Source organism: Chiloscyllium punctatum, chromosome 3 (assembly GCF_047496795.1).
Source record: "Chiloscyllium punctatum isolate Juve2018m chromosome 3, sChiPun1.3, whole genome shotgun sequence".
Lineage (NCBI taxonomy): Eukaryota > Metazoa > Chordata > Chondrichthyes > Orectolobiformes > Hemiscylliidae > Chiloscyllium > Chiloscyllium punctatum.
In genome coordinates, this window is record NC_092741.1 from 148,066,163 (window position 1) to 148,085,012 (window position 18,850).

Genomic DNA, 18,850 nt, shown 5'->3' on the forward strand with positions numbered 1-18,850 from the left:
AATTCACATTTTTCTCTTTGCTATCTTAGAATCAAATATGTCTTGAAATAAAACCAGCAAATACTCCACAAAGACTGGTGAGAATACAACTGAAGTTGGAATTCACATTGTTTTTCTTTTCCTGCTGAGAAAAGTACTATTAAAAATAAAAATTCATACTTGGGGTGTATACATTTGTTGTCCATCCTTAATTGTCCTTGAGAAGGTAGTGGTCTTGAACAGTTGAAGTGCATATGATATAAGTAGACCCAGAGTGCCATTAGAAAAGGAGTTCAAATACTTTAATAAAGAACACTGAAGGATTAATGATTTGGTTCAGTTCAGGATGGTGCATGGTTTGAAGAAGAACTTGGAGATAGTGGTGTTCTCAGGCTCCTTTGTTGCTCTTTGTGGCAGGGGTCACAGATTTGGAGGATGCTTTCAAAGGAGACTTGAATTGCTGCTAGGCACCTCATAGATGGTAAACGTTACCATTGTGCACCAACAATGGTGGGAGTGAATGTTTAAGGTGCTGGATAAGGTGCCAATAAAGTGGTTTGCTCCATCTTGAATGATGCCGAGCTTGTTGTGTTATTGGAGATGCATTCATCCAGACAATTGGAGAGTATTCCATCATATACCTGACTTCTGCCGGGTAGATGGTGGGTTGGCTTTGTGGAGTCAGAGGATAAGTTACCAACCTGAGCATTCCCAGCTTCTGGCATCTGTAGTATCCAATTACGTTTCTCAACAATGTCAATTCCTCAGGATGTTGATATGAGGACTTTAGTGGTCTTAATGAAGTTGAATGTTGAGGGAAAGTGGTTAGATTGTCTCTCTAGAAATAATAATTGCTTGACAACTATGAGCCATAGATGGTAACCTACCACTTATCAACCCAAGCATGAGTAATATTCAGGTCTTGTTGCAGGTGAACGCAGATGTTTTAGTATCTGAGGAGTTGTAAATGGTATTGAACATTCTCACTAATGATCATATGTTGGAAGGACGGTCATTGATGAAGCAGTTGAAAATGTTTGACCTGGAAAAATAACCTCAGAAACCAGAAATCATGTGGTGCAGTATTAGTGTCCCCAGATCTGAGATCCTGGGGTCCAATTCCCACACCTGCTCCTGAGATGTACAATAACATTGCTGAAAAGGGCAATTAGAAAATATCTATCTGATAAACTCTTACAGCAATGTCCTGGGTTAGGGTCCAGCTATTCTTGTTGCATTTCTAGACCTGGGCAAATAGTCATTACACTATTGCTCCAGAACTTATACCTCTAATGGGCAGACCCACCATCGACAAAGGACATGGAGCTGGATATTAAGTATTTGTCTTACAATCATGTCACACTTCTTTCTTCAACCCCATTAAAAGCCAAGACAATACCCCAAAGTCAAGTCAACCTCAGCCAATACATCTGTCAGTATACAGGGAAAATGTGTATTGAAATACTGTTACTAGATCTTTTGAACTAACAGCAGGATGTCGAAATGTGAGTCATACCTAAAATTAAGAAGGTTAGTCATCTCACTCCCAGGACATTGCTGAAAGAATTTCTCAGGACAGATATCAAATCATTGCTTTAACACAAGGCAATATTTATTTATATCTGATTCAAAATATGTCTTCCATAACAAATGTTTAAAATCTATTCATAATTCATTTTTAAACGAAGTAAGGAAAATTGTTTTCTCCTGTTTTGGATGTTAAATATTGAGAGCATTATTCCAGTAATCTGACAATCTTCAAACAAATAGCTTATGTATTGGCATAACAGCCTTCATGGCCAATCTAAAACTACAGTCTAAATTATTTCCTTGCAAGAATTTATAATCTGACTTTTCATTGACCATCCTGACACAATAATACTGAATGAAATATATGAATACTTAAGTTTGATTGTAGACGATTCATTGTTAGGAAGATTACACAAATATCTGTGAAGTTTGATGTATTTTACTTTCATCAAGAACCACCAATAGACAAAGCATTAGCTAAATCTCTTAAAAGGTAGTCCACTACCTCCATCTTTAATACCAGCCAAAGATTGGACCTCGAATATAAATCTTAAGTTTGATCAATTTTCCATTCTTTGTATGTAATAGGTATTTGTTATATTTGCCTACATTAGACTTCACATCATTAACTATAGCCTTTTGCCATGTTAGAATTTTTACCTACTCAAATTCAGTTCGTCTAATGTTTAAGATAAAAAAAACACTGCAGTTTTTCTTCAATGTTTAGCTGATACATATCTCATTGAATGGTTTTTGTCCCTATTTCTTCCAATGGAGAGTTCTCCCAATGTAGTGGCAATATTCATCCCTTACCTAATGCCAGAAGATGGAGGCTATGTGGTAATTCATTCTTTGCTGTTTTTGGGACTCTGCTGTTCATATGTTGTTTGCCATATTTGTCTACAGAGCATTGCCTACACTTTTGAAATAAGAGTTTGAAGCTTTCAAAGGGTGTAATACAACTATCTAACTGCACATTCTTTCCGGCTGACATTGTAGTGTGGACAACTACTGGCTCCTCTAAATTTTGTCCACCATTGGACAGTAAATTGACATCGAGGTAAAAACAATGACTGCAGATGTTGGAAACCAGATTCTGGATTAGTGGTGCTGGAAGAGTACAGCAGTTCAGGCAGCATCCAAGTAGCTTCGAAATCGACATTTCGGGCAAAAGCCCTTCATCAGGAATAAAGGCAGTGAGCCTGAAGAGTGGAGAGATAAGCTAGAGTAGGGTTGGGGTGGGGAGAAAGTAGCATAGAGTACAATGGGTGAGTGGGGGAGGGGATGAAGGTGATAGGTCACGGAGGAGAGGGTGGAGTGTATAGGTGGAAAAGAAGATAGGCAGGTAGGACAAGTCCGAACAAGTCATGGGGACAGTTACTGAGCTGGAAGTTTAGAACTAGGGTGAGGTGGGGGAAAGGGAAATGAGGAAACTGTTTGGAAGCTACTTGGATGCTGCCTGAACTGCTGTGCTCTTCCAGCACCACTAATCCAGAAGTAAATTGACATCTTCCAGCAACATTCCAAAATATTGTAAATCAACTTATAACATCCAGATGGGGTCTAGGGAGAGTGGCATGATTGAGTAATTTTTGTTAACATTATATCCAAAGTTCAAGTAAAATGTATAACTATAAAATTATCAAATAAAATTTTAAAAGATTTCAAGTTTCTTGCTCTACTAATTTTGTGTCTCATTTCCTCTCGTTGAAGTGAATACGCTGATTGGATAACCTTTCTGTGTGGAACAAAGAGCATTTCTCTAGATGTCATAATTTCAGATCAAATTGGAGATCAAAAGCTTCAATCCATCATATTTCTAGTTATCAGTGACTGGATTATTTTTATAAATCAAACAAGAATTATTGTTATCTCTATATTGATCTGATTGCTATGATGTGGTGAATGACAAGGTTATCCTAATAACTCCTAAAATGGATAATTTCTGCAAAAAGTCTTCAGTTGGACCTTTAAAAGGACAAATTGCAATGGAAAACTATTTGTATTGATCTCAGATCACCAGCCTTGTTATCATTGTCCACTGAAAATCAACTCTTATGACGATAAGAGTATTAGAGATAATCCAAACTTGTACATATGCTACTGGCAGTGGAAATGTCAAATTTTCATTAGTTTTTATTCTAAGTACAGATATGGAAATTTCCACTGATAATATAAGAATTGCGGAAATAATGATTATAAAATGTGAGCTGAAGTATAAATGCATGACTTGGTCTGATAACATTCATTCCACAAACATGCATCACTTTATCTTGACCTCCAGGGAGCAAACGTAACATTTGTTCCAAAAAAGTACCATGCAATGACAAGCTCCAATAAAAGAGAACCATCTCCCTTTGGCATTCGTGGGATTTGTCATTGACCAGAAACTGAACTGAACCAGCCATTTCAATACTATGGCTACAAGCACAGGCGATAGGCTAGGAATCCTGTGCCAATTAACTTGCCACCAGAATCCCCAAAGCACCATCTAGAAGGCACAAGCTAGGAGTGTGATGAAATAAACCTTTTGAAGGTATGAGTGTAGTTCCAACAAAACTCAAAGGTTTGACACCATCCAGCAGAAAGCTGCTGAATTGACAACAATTTACAAACATTTTTTTTCCACCACAGGTATGTGTACTATGTACAATTTGCACTTCAGATATTCACCAAGACTCCTTAGACATATGGGAACATGATGACCTGCTAGTGGTCACTATCCTGACATGAAAATTTATTATCATTGATTCAATGTCACTGGGTCAAAATCTTGGAACTACCCTCCTAACAGCACTGCTCAGATACCTACAACAAGTAAACTGCTGTGGTTCAAGAGGGCAGTTCCCACCACCTTTTCAAGGATAATTAAGGTTGGGAATAAATGCTGACTCATACCCTATGAATTTTTTTTGTTTTAAAATCATTTTTTAAAATATGCTACGGCAGTTCAAAGTGAAGAGGAGGGGTAACCTTACTGATTAAAGATACTATTATGCTAACTATAAGAGAGGATAAATAAGGTAAAGGAATAGCCAAGACTTGTTGCAATGGAGAATTGCAAGGATTTAAAACTGTAACAGAAGTTTGTCTACAGGTCTCCAGTCTTCTCTTCATTCAGATAATACAAAGGTTTAAAACAAAAACAACATTTTTTTAATGGGAGATTTGAATTCTCATATAAATTACGAAAAGTAGAGTAATCCCAATCCATAAAATGTAGTTAGTTTCTTGAGTGCATTCAAGGTAGTTTTTTTGAGTAAACTGTAGCCAAACCAACAAGAGGATAAGTCAAACTGTATTAGTGTGTATGACCTAGCAATAATATAATGGCAAGGAATCATTTGTCTAAAAGTAGCCAGGTGAGGTTTCCATGCTGAGATTGACATTGATATGCAAAGTTAAAAATCACACAACACCAGGTTAGAGTCCAACAGGTTTATTTGGAAGCTCTAGCTTTCGGATCGCTGCTCCTTCATCAGGTGCTTGATATAAAAATTCATAAATCTTTTAATCTTTCAGGGAAGTGAAACTGGTTCCACCAGCTGAGGGAAAGATTATGTTTGTCTGAAACAGCAGACAACTTTCCTTGAAAGTGAAGTCGCAGGATAGTGAAGAAAGTGTTTGGTACATTTGCTTTGGTGCACTTGCTATTGGTCAGTGTATTGAGTATAGGATTTGGGAGGTCATGCTGCAGTTGTATAGGACATTGGTTAGGCCATGTTTGGAATATTGTGTTTAGTTCTTACCTCCCTGCAATAGGAAAGAGGTTTGAAATTTGAAAGGGTTCAGAAAAGATTTATGAGGATGCTGCCAGGGTTTGAGCTGCATGGAGAGTCTGAATAGGCTGGGGCTATTTTCCCTGGAGTATTGGAAGCTGAGGGGTAGCCTTAAAGAGGTTTATAAAATCATGAGGGGCCTGGATAGGATGAATAGCCAAGATCTTCTTCCCAGGTTAGGCAAGTCTAAACTTAAAGAGCATTGGTTTAAGATGAGGGGAAAAATTTAAAAGGGACAACTTTTTCAAACAGAGAGTGGTGTGTGTATGGAATGAGCTGCCAGAGGAGGTGGTGGAGGTTGGTACAATTACAACGTTGAAAACACGGCATCTGATGGATACATGACCAGGATAGGTTAGAGGGATATGGGCCAAATGCTGACAAATTGGACTAAATTACTTAAGGATATCTGGCCAGCATGGATGAGTTGAACCAAAGGGTCTGTTTCTACGCTGCACATCTCTATGACACTGTGGTCATAATATGAGTGAATTTAATGTCAGATATAACAAAAAGGAACTTAACAGACTTACTGAGAATCTAGATTTGGCTAAATTCCAAACTGGGGCAGTTATTTAAATAACAACTGGAAATGGATACTTATTATAGAATCCTTGCAATGTGGAAGCAGGCCACTTGGCCTATTGAGTCCAAACCGACCCTCCGAAGAACATCCCACCCAGACTCACCCCTTTACCATATCCCTACAACTCTGCATTTCTCATGGCTCATCCACCTAGCTTGCACCTCCCTGGACATTACGGGCAATTTATAATGGCCAATCCACCTAACCTGCATCTCTTTGGACTGTGGGAGGAAACTGGAGTACCCCGAGGAAATCCACACAAACACAGGGAGAACGTGTAAACTTCACACAGACAGTTGCCCAAGGATGGAATGAAACCCAGGTCCCTGGCACTGTATGGCAGCAGTTCTAATGACTGAGCCACCGTGCCATCCTTTTTATTAACCATTTCCATCAGGAATCTGGACCCTCCCACTTCAGGATGCCCTATAGCTGCTCAATAATAAGACAGTGATAAGTACTGTATTAATTTATAGCTTACAATTTATTACAGCTTGCAACAATTAAAATAACCATTGATATGATTCAGATTTTTCTATGCAATAAATAAAATGAGGCCAGTTTAAGATATAACAGTGTAGGCTGTGTTGAGCTTACATACAGTAAGACTGTCCCAAACAAACACATCTGCGAATATCTCTAATCTCAGATACCTCTGGCTCACCATCATTAAATTTCAGTGTGAGTTTGTCACACAACGGAAGGGGAGGTTTTTCTGGTCAGACTGATACAGAAAAAAGTCACATCTCAGTGGAAGCCATAGGTACAGAAAAGTGACAGTATGACTGATAGGAATCTGAGTAGCAGAGATTCAAAAAAAAAATTTGAGAAGGCACAGAATCTTAGTTTTGTTTGAGCAACATAGGTTATGGCATGAGTTGTGGTACGTTTGGACAAGAAGATTGGTGAGGCCTATTGAGAACATCTCATGCATCTTTTATACATCTGCCAATTGGTGTGACGAGTTTCTCATTTGACTTTTTTTGCACTTTTCCCCCTCACCTGGACATACTAGACTCATATTACTTCCGGCTTGTCTTGCCATTTACCACCTATGTGATAAAAAAGCTTATCATGTTTGTCAGTAGGTCTCAGTCAAGGGAGACAGCCTTCAGGGGGGCCCAGCACAGTAAGTCAAGGACAGCCTCCAACATCAGGCTTGGACATAGTCAATCAGCTCCTTAGGGTGGCTAAGATCAGTATTCTCTGCACATAAGGGGTGATGAGCTGAATGTAGGGCATCCCATCGCCGTCTTGACTCTTTCTGCCCTGTTGTGAGCTTCTTTCCTCCTGGAATGAGAGAAACGTATTACAGGAATTGACAATGGGTGGCACAGCTGCTACCTTTGGTATGGCTGGGGAGGTGTCCTGAGTGAGTGTGTAGGAGCACAGAAGACATGCAGGGTTTATGCTGTTGTGGTTGGGGGGAGGGGGTGAGCATGAGTGGGACAGAAATTGCAGGCAATAATTATAGTGGTACAGTAAGATCCTTGATGGCAAGTGGATACATTGGCAGTCAGATGGTGAGTGTGAGGTATCAGATAGGAGATGGTAGCACTTAGGCTGGCAGGGTGGAAAGGGTCACTGACTTCCTTCCCACGCTATTTAGATTTTCTCCATGCTGTGGAGATAGCACTGATGTGCATATCTGTCTCAGATCAGGCTGACATGGCCTAGTGTTGTGGCTTCCACTGCAGGTCTTGAGGGAAGAGGACACCTGGGAAAGCACCACCAGTCCAGTAAAGCTTCCAGATCCTTGCTCATAAAGTGAACACTGAATTACCCCTGCCTGTAATGTCTCGGCAAATGTCAGGAGTGTTGCAGAGCAGCTGCAGACACGGTGCTTGTCTAGTGCACAGCAGCCCCCTTTCACAGGTGTCACTGGTGCAAGGAATTCCAGTGTTTTGACAGGTTGTTCCAGGAACAGCAGATGGTAAGTTGGTAAAATCAAGCAAGACAGATCCTAGGGGGTGTGGTTGATTATGGAATTTTGGTAAAATACCCAATGTAACTCATACTAGGATCTAGCCCAGGATCCCACAGATATCGATCCTGTCAAATGGCTACAATGTACTCAATACCTGTGAGGCGAGAGAGGAAAACTGCTCGTTGAATAATCACAATGCAGACAGACCAAGGCACAGTAGGCACACTACTTAGTTAATTGTGGAAGAGATGCAACTGCTGAATAGAAAAGTGTCACTAAAAGGGGGGCTCTATAATTAAAGGGATAAATAGCATTATCTGTCATCAAGAACAAGAATCCTTAAGTGTGTTGCCTAATTACTTCCAGGATGAGGAATATCTCATCAACAGGAGTCAGCAAATCCAATTGTCAAGGTACACATTCGAAGAAACAACATAAGCAGGAGGTCTTGATGAATAAATAACAAGTATTATATTTTAAGTAGAAAAACAGGATTTGGAATGTAATAATCACCAGGTTATTGCCTGTGCCACATACAAATTGGTATAAAAACAATGATCAGGCAAATAGAATCTGGTTCAAGGGCTAGTGTGAGAAAGAGGTGTTCATTTTCAGTTTTGTGACAGCAGGGAACTGCAATGATGTGCTCTGTCTCTACTTGTACAAGAAACAGTGCCTTATTCCAGCAGAAAAGGCAGATGGTAAGGACTTCAAATGATTTTTTTCAAATGAACACTTTGGGGTATGGGGGCGAAGAGTTCTACAAGAAATGTAAGCAATCATAGAGTCATAGAGATGTACAGCATGGAAACAGACCCTTCAGTGCAATTCATCCATAGTGACCAGATATCCTAAATTATTCTAGTCCTATTTGCCAACATTGGGCCCATATGCCTCTAAACCCTTCCTATTCATATACTCATCCAGATATGCCTTAAATGTTGTAATTGTAGCAGCCTCCATTACTTCCTCTGGCATTTCATTCCATACACACATCACCCTCTGTGTGAAAATGTTGCCCCTAATAAATCTTTCCCTCTCACCTTAAATCTATGTCTTCTAATTTTAGACTCCCCCCTAGTGGGGAACAGTTCTGGGCTAGTCATCTATCCATGCCCCTCATGAATTTATAAACCTCAATAAGGTCACCACTCAGCTTCCAACATTCCAGGGAAAATAGCCTCAACCTATTCAAACTCTTTCTGTAGCTCAACCTTCGCAACATTCTTGTAAATCTTTTCTGAACCCTTTAACATTTCAGTAAACCCTTCCTATAGCAGGGAGACCAGTCTGCATGCATTGTTCTAAAAATTGCCTCACCAATGTCCTATACAACTGCAACATGACCTCCCAACTCCTATAGTCAAGATTATTGTGCTGGAAATGCACAGTAGGTCAGGCAGCATCCGAGAAGCAGGAAAACCAACATTTCGGGCAAAAGCCCTTCATCAGGAATGAGGTCTATATTCAATGCTCTGACCAATGAAGGTACCTAATGCCTTCTTCACTATCCTGTCTACATGGGAATCCACTTTCAAGGAATTCTGAACCTGCACTCCAAAGTCTCTTTGTTCAGCACCATTAAGCGTATAAGTCCTGCTTTTCCAAAATGCAGCACCTCATATTTATCTAAACTAAACTTCATCTGCCACTCGTCAATCCATTGGTCCATCTGATCAACGTCCCCTTGGAATCTGAGGTAACCTTCTTTGCTGCAAACTACATCTCCAATTTTTGTGTCATCTGCAAACTTACTAATCATACTTCCTATGTTCACATCCATTTATAAAAATGATGAAAAGCAGTTGACCTAGAACTGATTCCTCTGGCCCACCACTGGTCACAGGCCTCCAGTCTGAAAAGCAACCCTCCACCATCTCTTTCTGTCTTCTACCTTGGAACCTGTTCTGTGTCCAAATAGTTAGTTGTTCCTGTGTTCCACGTGATCTAGCCTTGCAAACCAGTCTACCATGAGGAACCTTGTCAGATGCATCACTGAAGTCCACATAGATTATGTCCACCACTCTGCCCTTATCAATCTTCTTTAAAAAAACTCAGTCAAGTTAGTGAGACATGATTTCTCATGCACAAAGCCGTGTTGACTATCCCCAATCAGTCCTTGCCTTTCCCAAATACATGTACATCCTATCCCTCAAAATTCCCTCCAAGAACTTGCCCACCACCAATGTCAGCCTCACTGGTCATTAGACCTCTGACTTTTCCTTACCATCTTTCTGAAACAGTGGCACCTTGTCTTCTCTCCACGGGTGCTACCACACCTGGGTTTCTCTAGCAATTTCTGTTTTGTTTCAAATTTGCAGAATCTGCTTTTGTTTTATTATTGCTTAATAATTACTTTTCCCCATCTTTACAGTGAAGAGAGGATAATATACCTGATATTCCAAGGAAATTAATAATGCATCAAGGACTGGCACACATTATAGTCAGCACAAGCAAGAAAATAGCGATAAAAATATTATGTCACCAAAGATTGACTAATGCCAAGTACCTAAAGGCAAATTTTTAAAGGAAGTGGGTGATTAAATTGCGAACATGAAAGTTACAACTTTGAAATCTCTTTCAACTCAGGAATTTCCCTTTAACAGGAAAATTGTAATCGTAACTCCAATATTTAAGAAAAATGAGAGAGAATCTAGGAATTTCTGGATCTGCTAATTTAAAGTGACAAAGAACTTGTGCAAAAAAATAAGCTGAGAGCCAACATGAATCTCTCTAACAAACCTAATTGAATGTTTTAATGATGTAAATAAAGTCGTATTGCTCACAATATGGTCTTTTTATTCGAGAGACAAAATGCAGACTGGGCTTTGCAGAATACCTACATTCTGTTCTCAAAAATGAACCTGAGATTCTAGTTTCCTTCCACTTCAACACACCATCATACTCCCCGGTCAACATTTCTGACTCAGGCCTGCTGCAGTGCTCAAATGAGGCTCAATGCAAGCTGGCAGAACAGCATTTAATTTTCTACTTGGGGATCCTGCGACCTTCAGGACTCAACATCAAGTTCAATGATTTTAGGGACTGAGCACCTTCCTCCACATCCTCTATCGACCTCGCCCCACACTCTAGGCCTTGTCATCACATGTCGAGAGTGTGGTGCTGGAAAAGCACAGATGGTCAGGCAACATCTGAGGAGCTGGAGAATCGACACTTCGGGCATAAGCCCTTCATCAAGAATGAGGCTTATGGGCTGGGGTGGGGGTCTTGGGTACTGAGAGGTAAATGGGAGGGGGTGAGACTGAGGGGAAGATGGCTGAGAATGCAATAGACAGATGAAGGTGGAGGAGAAGGTGATAGGTAGGAAAGGAGGGTGGAGTGGATAGATGGGAAGGACAACGGACAGGTCAAGAGGGCATTGAAGGTTTGGACTGGGATAAGGAGGGAGGGGAAATGGGGAAACTGGTGAAATCCATCGACCTTCCCACCTATCCGTTCCACCCTCCTCTCCTACCTATCACTTTCTCTCCCATCTTCATCTACCTATCGCATTCTCAGCTACCTTCCCTCTCCCAACCCCAACCCCTTCCTATTTATCTCTCAGAACCCCCGACCCCCTGGCTCACAAACCTCATTCCTGATGAAGGGCTTATGCCTGAAATGCCTATTTTCCTGCTCATCAGATGCTGCCTGACCTGCTGTACTTTTCCTGCACCACCCTCTTGACTCTGATCTCCAGCACCTGCAGTCTTCACTTTCTTCTTGTCATCACATGGGCAGCTTTCAGCATAGTCACCTTATTTTCACATTTTAGTGGTCCCCATCATCAGCTTTTCTTCTTCCCTGGCTTATCATTATCCATACCCTTTGTTTGCCTAACTGTCTTTCTCTCTCTTTATGCTCGGTCTCCCCCTATTCTCTCACATATTTACCTCCATCCACTGTCTCACATATATACCACCTTTGCCTCGCTACTGGACCTTGGACCCAAAATGTTGACTCTGAATTCACTCCACAGATGCTGCCAGATCTGCATGGGTTTCACCACAACTTCTGGGTCTTGTTACTATGAAGTAAAGTAATAGATGATGGGGTACTTATGGATATAGATGTCCTGAAAGTTTCTGATAAAATTTCACAGAAGAGATGTTTAGATAAAATTCAGCAATAAAAGATTAAGATTAAGAATACTGGATTACACTTCATTTGGAAGGATATAATCACTGGTGTCCCAGAATGATCTGTGTTGCATGTCAACCAGTCAATGTACCCTGTATATAGTAATAGCTTAGATCCTAGTTTGACGATGACAAAATGATTGGTAGATTAAGAAATGTACATGGGATTAATATGTGTACCTATAATGGTATTAGAAATTGTAATATTGCAAAGCAATATTGATTTGTGGAAGAAGGATAGTGAGTTTTGAGAAGATTTGTAGCTCAAGTTGAGGTTCTGGATATAGGTTAGCTTGCTGAGCTGGAAGGTTCGTTTACAGACGTTTCATCATCATACTAGGTAACATCTTCAGCGAGCCTCCGGATGAAGCATTAGTGGTATAGCCCGCTTTCTATTTATATGTTTGGGTTGCCTTGCATATGTGATGTCATATCCTGTGGTGACACAATTTCTGGGGGTGATGTCATTTCCTGTTCTTTTTCTCAGGGGTGACAAATGGGATCCAAGTCAACGTGTTTATTGATAGAGTTCTGGTTGGAATGCCATGCTTCTAGGAACTATCATGTGTGTCTCTGTTTGGCTTGTCCTTGGATCAAAGTGGTGTCCTTCCTCACCCACATATCACTAACTAGCCACAAAACAACATGATCCACTTTCACCATTATTTTTACATTCAGATGAGGAAGGACACCATTTTGACTGGGACAACACATCCATCCTAGGACAAGCCAAACAGAGACACGCACGAGAATCCCTAGAAGCATGGCATTCCAACTGGAACTCTATCAACAAACATATTGACTTGGATCTCATTTACCAATCCCTGAGAAAACTGGAACTGCAAATGATACCTCCATTGGAAATGACATCATCACAGGAAATGACATCACCAACCCAAGGAAACCCAAACATATATATACACCACTAGTGCTTCATCCGACGGCTCATTGATGATGTTACCTAGTATGATGATGAAACATCTGAAAACTAACCTTCCAGCTCAGCAAGCAAACCTACATCCAGCAGAAGAAGGATTTCAATACGGGAAGTGAGATCTTCAACTTTGGACCAATAGAATGGACCTGCAAATTATTTAAAATGGTGAAAATCTAGAAGTAGCAGTCCAAAATGAGTTAATGGGCTGCATACAAAAGTCCCTAAAATGAAATATTTAAAGAAAATCTTGAACTGGTTAATGGTATATTAACCTTTGTAACTAGAGGGTTAGAATACAAAGACATCTTTCTACTATTATTCAAAGCCATGATTGTTCTATATTTGGAATACTGTGAGTAGTTCTGGCCACCACACCTTAAAAGATACATTGATTTTGAAAGAGGTATAGCTCAGATTCACTAGAACATTGCCAAATGTTAGATTATGGGGAAGAATGCATACACTAAATTTAAATTCACTGGAATATAAAGAAGAGAAGTAATTCTTATATTTATTTAGCACCTTTTTATAACTATACACATTTCAAAGTGCTTTTTAGCAAATGAAGTACTGCTGAAGCACAGCCATTGTTGTAATTTTTACACAGCATGCGCCCACATACAGCAATGCAATAGCAAGTTTTGAGAAGATTTGTAGCTCAGGTTGAGGTTCTGGATGTTAGTTTGCTCACTGAGCTGGAAGGTTCATTTCCAGACGTTTTGTCACCATACCAAGTAACGTCATCAGTGAGTCTCTGATGAATCACTGATGTTATGACCTGCTTTCTATTTATGTGTTTAGGTTTCCTTGGGTCAGTGATGTAATTTCCTGTCATTTTTCTCAGACGGTGGTAGATGGTGTCCAAGTCGATGTGTTTGTTGATAGAGTACTGGTGGGAATGCTATGCTTCTGGGAATTCTCATGCATGTCTCTGTTTGACTTGTCCAAGGATAGATGTGTTGTCTCAGTCCCTGACGATGTTACCTAGAATGGTGACAAAATGTCTGAAAACGAACCTTCCAGTTCAGCAAGCAAATCTACATCCAGCAATGTGATAATCATCAGATGTGTTGATTAAAGGGTTAATATTGTCAAAACAACAGGAATAGCTCTCCTCTTCTTCTTTGAAATAGTGCCATGTTGACATCCATTTGAGAAAGCAGACAGACTTTGGTTTAAGGTCATATCTAAAAGCAGCATCTCTAGCAGTGTAGCACTTCTTCAAAACTTCACTACGGTGTCTGTCTTGATTTTTGTGCTCAAGTCCCAGACTATAATTTGAATCCAGAATGTTCTGACTCAGAGGTGAGTGTGCTGCAACTAATAGAAGGAGGATGTAATTTGATAAAGCTTTTACTTTAAGGTAGATAAAGAGAAACTTTATTTTATTAGAATGGGAATGTAGGCATAATCTTAAAATCAGAGCCATCTCATTTCAGAAAAAGGTTAGAAAATCCTTTCAATTATCTAATTGTGGAATTTTTCAAGCTCAAAAAGTTACAGATGCTTTTTTTTTCTTAATGATTAACATGAGGGTTAAGAGTCAAATATATTGTTGTGGGTCTGGAGACACGTGTAGTCCAGACCAGATAAGGATGGCAATTTCTTTCTCAAAAGGGCATCAGTGAACCAGATGGGGTTTTCTACAATAGATTTATGGTCATAATTAGACTCTTAATTCCAGATTTTAACTGAACTTAAATTCTGCCATCTGCTGTGGCAGGATTCAAATCCAGGACCCTCGAACGTTACCAAGGTCTCTGCATTAACAGTCCAGTGATAACAACACTAGGCCATCATCTCCCCAGCTTAACATTTATGTCGGAGATTTATAATTAACTGCTAGTCAAGATTATAAAAGAGATGGAGCCAAGGTGACTGGATGGATTTGAAGCACTGATCAGTAATGATCTCATTGAAAAGTGGAACAGACTAGATGGGCTGACTATCCTAGGTGAAAGTGAGGACTGCAGATGCTGGAGTTCAGAGTCTAGATTAGACTGGTGCTGGAAAAGCACAGCAGGTCAGGCAGCTCCTGAGGAGCAGGAAAACCGAAGTTTCGGGGCAGAAGCTCTTCATCAGGAAGGACCTTTGCCCGAAACGTCGATTTTTCCTGTTCCTCGGATGCTGCCTGACCTGCTGTGCTTTTCCAGCACCACTCTAATTTAGGGATGAGTATCCTGTTCATTTGTTCTAAGGGATTGTCTTAAACACCTTTCAAATTTGGCTTTATGCCACACTGAGGTACAGTCAAACCACATATCATGAAATTGCCTAACTGTGCCAAAAAAAAGTAATCTATCATTCAAAATCAGTGGTCAGAACTCACCGATCTACAACCACTTTCACTTATGTAGCAATCTCACTCTCATTCTTGTGCTCTTTGTGTTAATGTGATGGCTCCCAAGCGAATTGGTAGTGCTAAGTGTGCCCAGTGCAAAAAGACGAAGCTCAGTAAAAGGTGACAGTATTGCAAAATGGTATGTCAGCTAGTGCTGTAGGCCATGTGTTCAGCCTCAATTAGTCTACTGGTCGGTCTATCAAGAGTGGAGAGGTCGAAATAAGAAAAGCTGTGAAGGAATCTGCTCTTCTCAAAGTGCTAAGATGACATCTGTTGTTTTGGATATTCACTATGTAATGATGGAAAAGAGGCTTAATTTGTGGATCGAGGAGATGATGATGGACAGGTATACTGTAGTGTATGGTTATGCCCTGTAGCAGCAAGTGCTGCACATCTATAAGCACCTAACGAAAGACGTGTGGGGTAACAAACCTTTCACAGCGAGTAAGAGGTGGCTAGAAAAGATTTATGAATCACCACGGTCTTCACAACATCAAGCTGAGTGGGGAGGCTGGTTCCATCGACCAGGAGGCTGCCGGTGCTCTCGTACCAATGTTCTTTAAGCTGGTTGAGCAGAAGAGATATAGGAGCAAGCGCTACTTAATGTCAACAAAACCTGCATCTTCTACCAAATGGGGTCCCACATGTACATCATTAAGCAAGTCACCGAAGCACCTGGATTCAAAGATCATGCCATGTTGTTGCTTGCCACCAACACTAAGGGAGACTTCAGGTATAAACCGCTGATGAACTGCAGAGCTGAGAACACTTGCGCCCTCAAAGGGAAGAACAAGAAGTGTATGCCTGTGCATTGAAGGTCTAACAAGAAGGCCAAGATGTCTGCTCAATCCTTCTGGGACTGGGCTAACAACTATTTCAGCCCAGAAATCAAGAAGTACCTCTAATCAAAGAACCCAGCCTTCAAAGTCCTTCTCATCCTCAGTAATGCCACCCACTCATTGTTAGGATCAGATTCAAAGTGTCACCCCAACACCTCATCATTGATTCAGCTACTCAACCAGAGGATCATCAAGGTGTTCAAGAGCCACCACACCACAACCTGTACTGAACTGCCTGCCAAGCCTCGTCTAGAGATGTAAATCTGATGATAATGGACTTCTGGAAGAGCTCAACATCTGTCACATTATCGACTTTGTCTATGCTGCTTGGGAGGCGGTCACAACTTCCAGCATCAACAACTGCTGGAACTGTTGGTCTGACTGTGTGACCAACTTTGAAGGCTTCCCCGTTGTCGATTATGTTGTCAAGATCATCCTATGTCAGGCCAAGGAGATCAGAGGGGAAGGCTTCGAAGACACAAGCAAGGACAAAGTCGAGGACATGCTGACCCAAACGGCTGAGGAACCAACAAACAGGGATTTGAGAAAGATGGCTAACAAGGGGCTCAATAATAGCAACAGTGACAATGATGTTGAATATCTCCTCAAGGTCAAGCCTCTTACTTCAGTGAAGCTGTCATCCCTGCTTAACACCATTGACACCATCTGCAAATTCAAGAGGGCAGTCAAGGCAGCAAGTCTCCCCAACGTTGAGCTCTTCCAAAGGATATCCAGCAGTAGGCACTACAAACAATGTTGAAACGGTTCCTCTGACCTGTTCCATTGGCCGGTTTTTTGCCTCAAACCTCCATGAGCAAGAGCATAGGTGCTTGGGAGAATGAACAGATTTGAAAGGAAAGTCTTGAGAACATCTGCCAGATGAAGATAGAGAAAGAGGTCACATCGTCGGGAAAGAGTAGCTGGTAGGGAGGCATGTCAGCACCATCCTCCCCCTCCCATACCCAGTAACCACCCATAACCCCCTCCCAAACCCCGACCCCCACCCCGCCCCCAAGAGCCCCAGCCTGGTACACAGAACTTTTCAACTTTATTGGTGAACCCCAGAATTGTTTTTAATATTTTATTCTATTGACATTAACTTTTATTTCAGATGTCTTATTAATTAAAAATAAACAAAATAACAGGTGAAATGTCATAATCTTGGGATCCGGGAACCTAATACTATTTTTTATCAAGTTATTAAGCTCCACGCTCATGAATTAATCAGTTACAAGGATTTTCAAGAACGGAACCCCAAATACAGAGTAATATCTATATATTCAAGTATGTAATTCACTAGCAATGTCAGACAACCTCCTTCATGTTTTGGAGATCACCCCAGTCCTTCATGTTGTGTGATAGCATTTTGCGCTGGAACCAGGATATTTTTGTAACATGGTGGAATTTGAATTCAGTAAAGAACATCTGAAATTAATAGTCTAATGATGACTATGAAACCTTTGTCGATCATCACAAAAAACTATCTGGTTCACTAATATCCTCCAGGGAATGAAATTTGCTATCCTTGCCTGGTCTAACCTACATGAGATTTCAGATCTATAGCAAGGTGGTTGACTCTTAACTTCCCTCTGAAATGGTGTAGCAAGCCGGTCAGTTGTATCAATCACTAAAACATCTTAAGAAAAGCAATTAAACTGGACAGACCACTTGGCATTGACTAAGGCACCAAAAAGGAAATTCAGCCCAGTAAATCCTGCAAAGTCCCACTCACTAACATCAAGGAGCTAGTGCCATAATCAGGAGACTTGTCTCACAGACTGGTCAAGCAACAGCCTAACATAGTCATGGTCTTGGAATTATACCTTATAAACAATAGACTAGAATAGAATCCCTACAGTGTGGAAATGGCCCATTTGGCTCAACAAGTCCACATCAACCCTCCAAAGAGTAACCTACCCAAACCCCATTCCTCTATCACTCTACTTTTATCCCTGACTAATGCTCCAAGCATCACTATTGGCAATTCAGCATGGCCAATTCACCTAACTTGCACATCTTTGGATTGTGCAAGGAAACCGGAGAACCTAGAGGAAACCCACACAGACAATTGCCCAAGATTGGAATTGAACCCGGGTACCTGGTGCTGTCAGGTAGCAGTGCTAACCACTGAGCCACCCTGCTGCTGCAATGTCCTAAACACCACCATCATCATCCTTGGTTAGGTTTTGACCCAAGAGCAGGACAGACTTAGCAGATGTGGCAGTACAATAATATAGCAATCAGGAGAGAACTGCCCTCACGGTTTTCAACATTGACTCTGAACGCCATGAAGTCTCATGGCATCAGGTCAAATATGCATAAGGAAGCCTCCTATTGGTTAACACAAACCAATCATGCTTGACTGGTGAGTTAATATTCGTTCAAGTTGAACACCATTCAGAGGAAGCACAAAGTGTGACAACCATAGAATGTAATCTTGGTGGAGGACTTCAATGTCCACCAGCAGCAGTAGCTTGACAGCAACATGACTGATCGATCTGGTCGAGTCCAAAAGGATACAGTGTTAGTTTCAGACTCCAGCAGATGGTGAGGGAACCAACAAGAGGGAATATATACTGACCTCATCTTTACTACTCTGCCTGCCACAGATGCATCTGCCCATGATGGTATCATTAAGAGTGACCACATATTCCTTGTGAAGGCAAAGTTTCATCTTCACCATGCATGGTCTATCACCACACTAAGTGGATAGACATGGAACAAATCTAGCAACTCAAGACTGGGGTATTCATGAGGCACTATAGAACATCAGCAGCAGCAGAATCATATTCC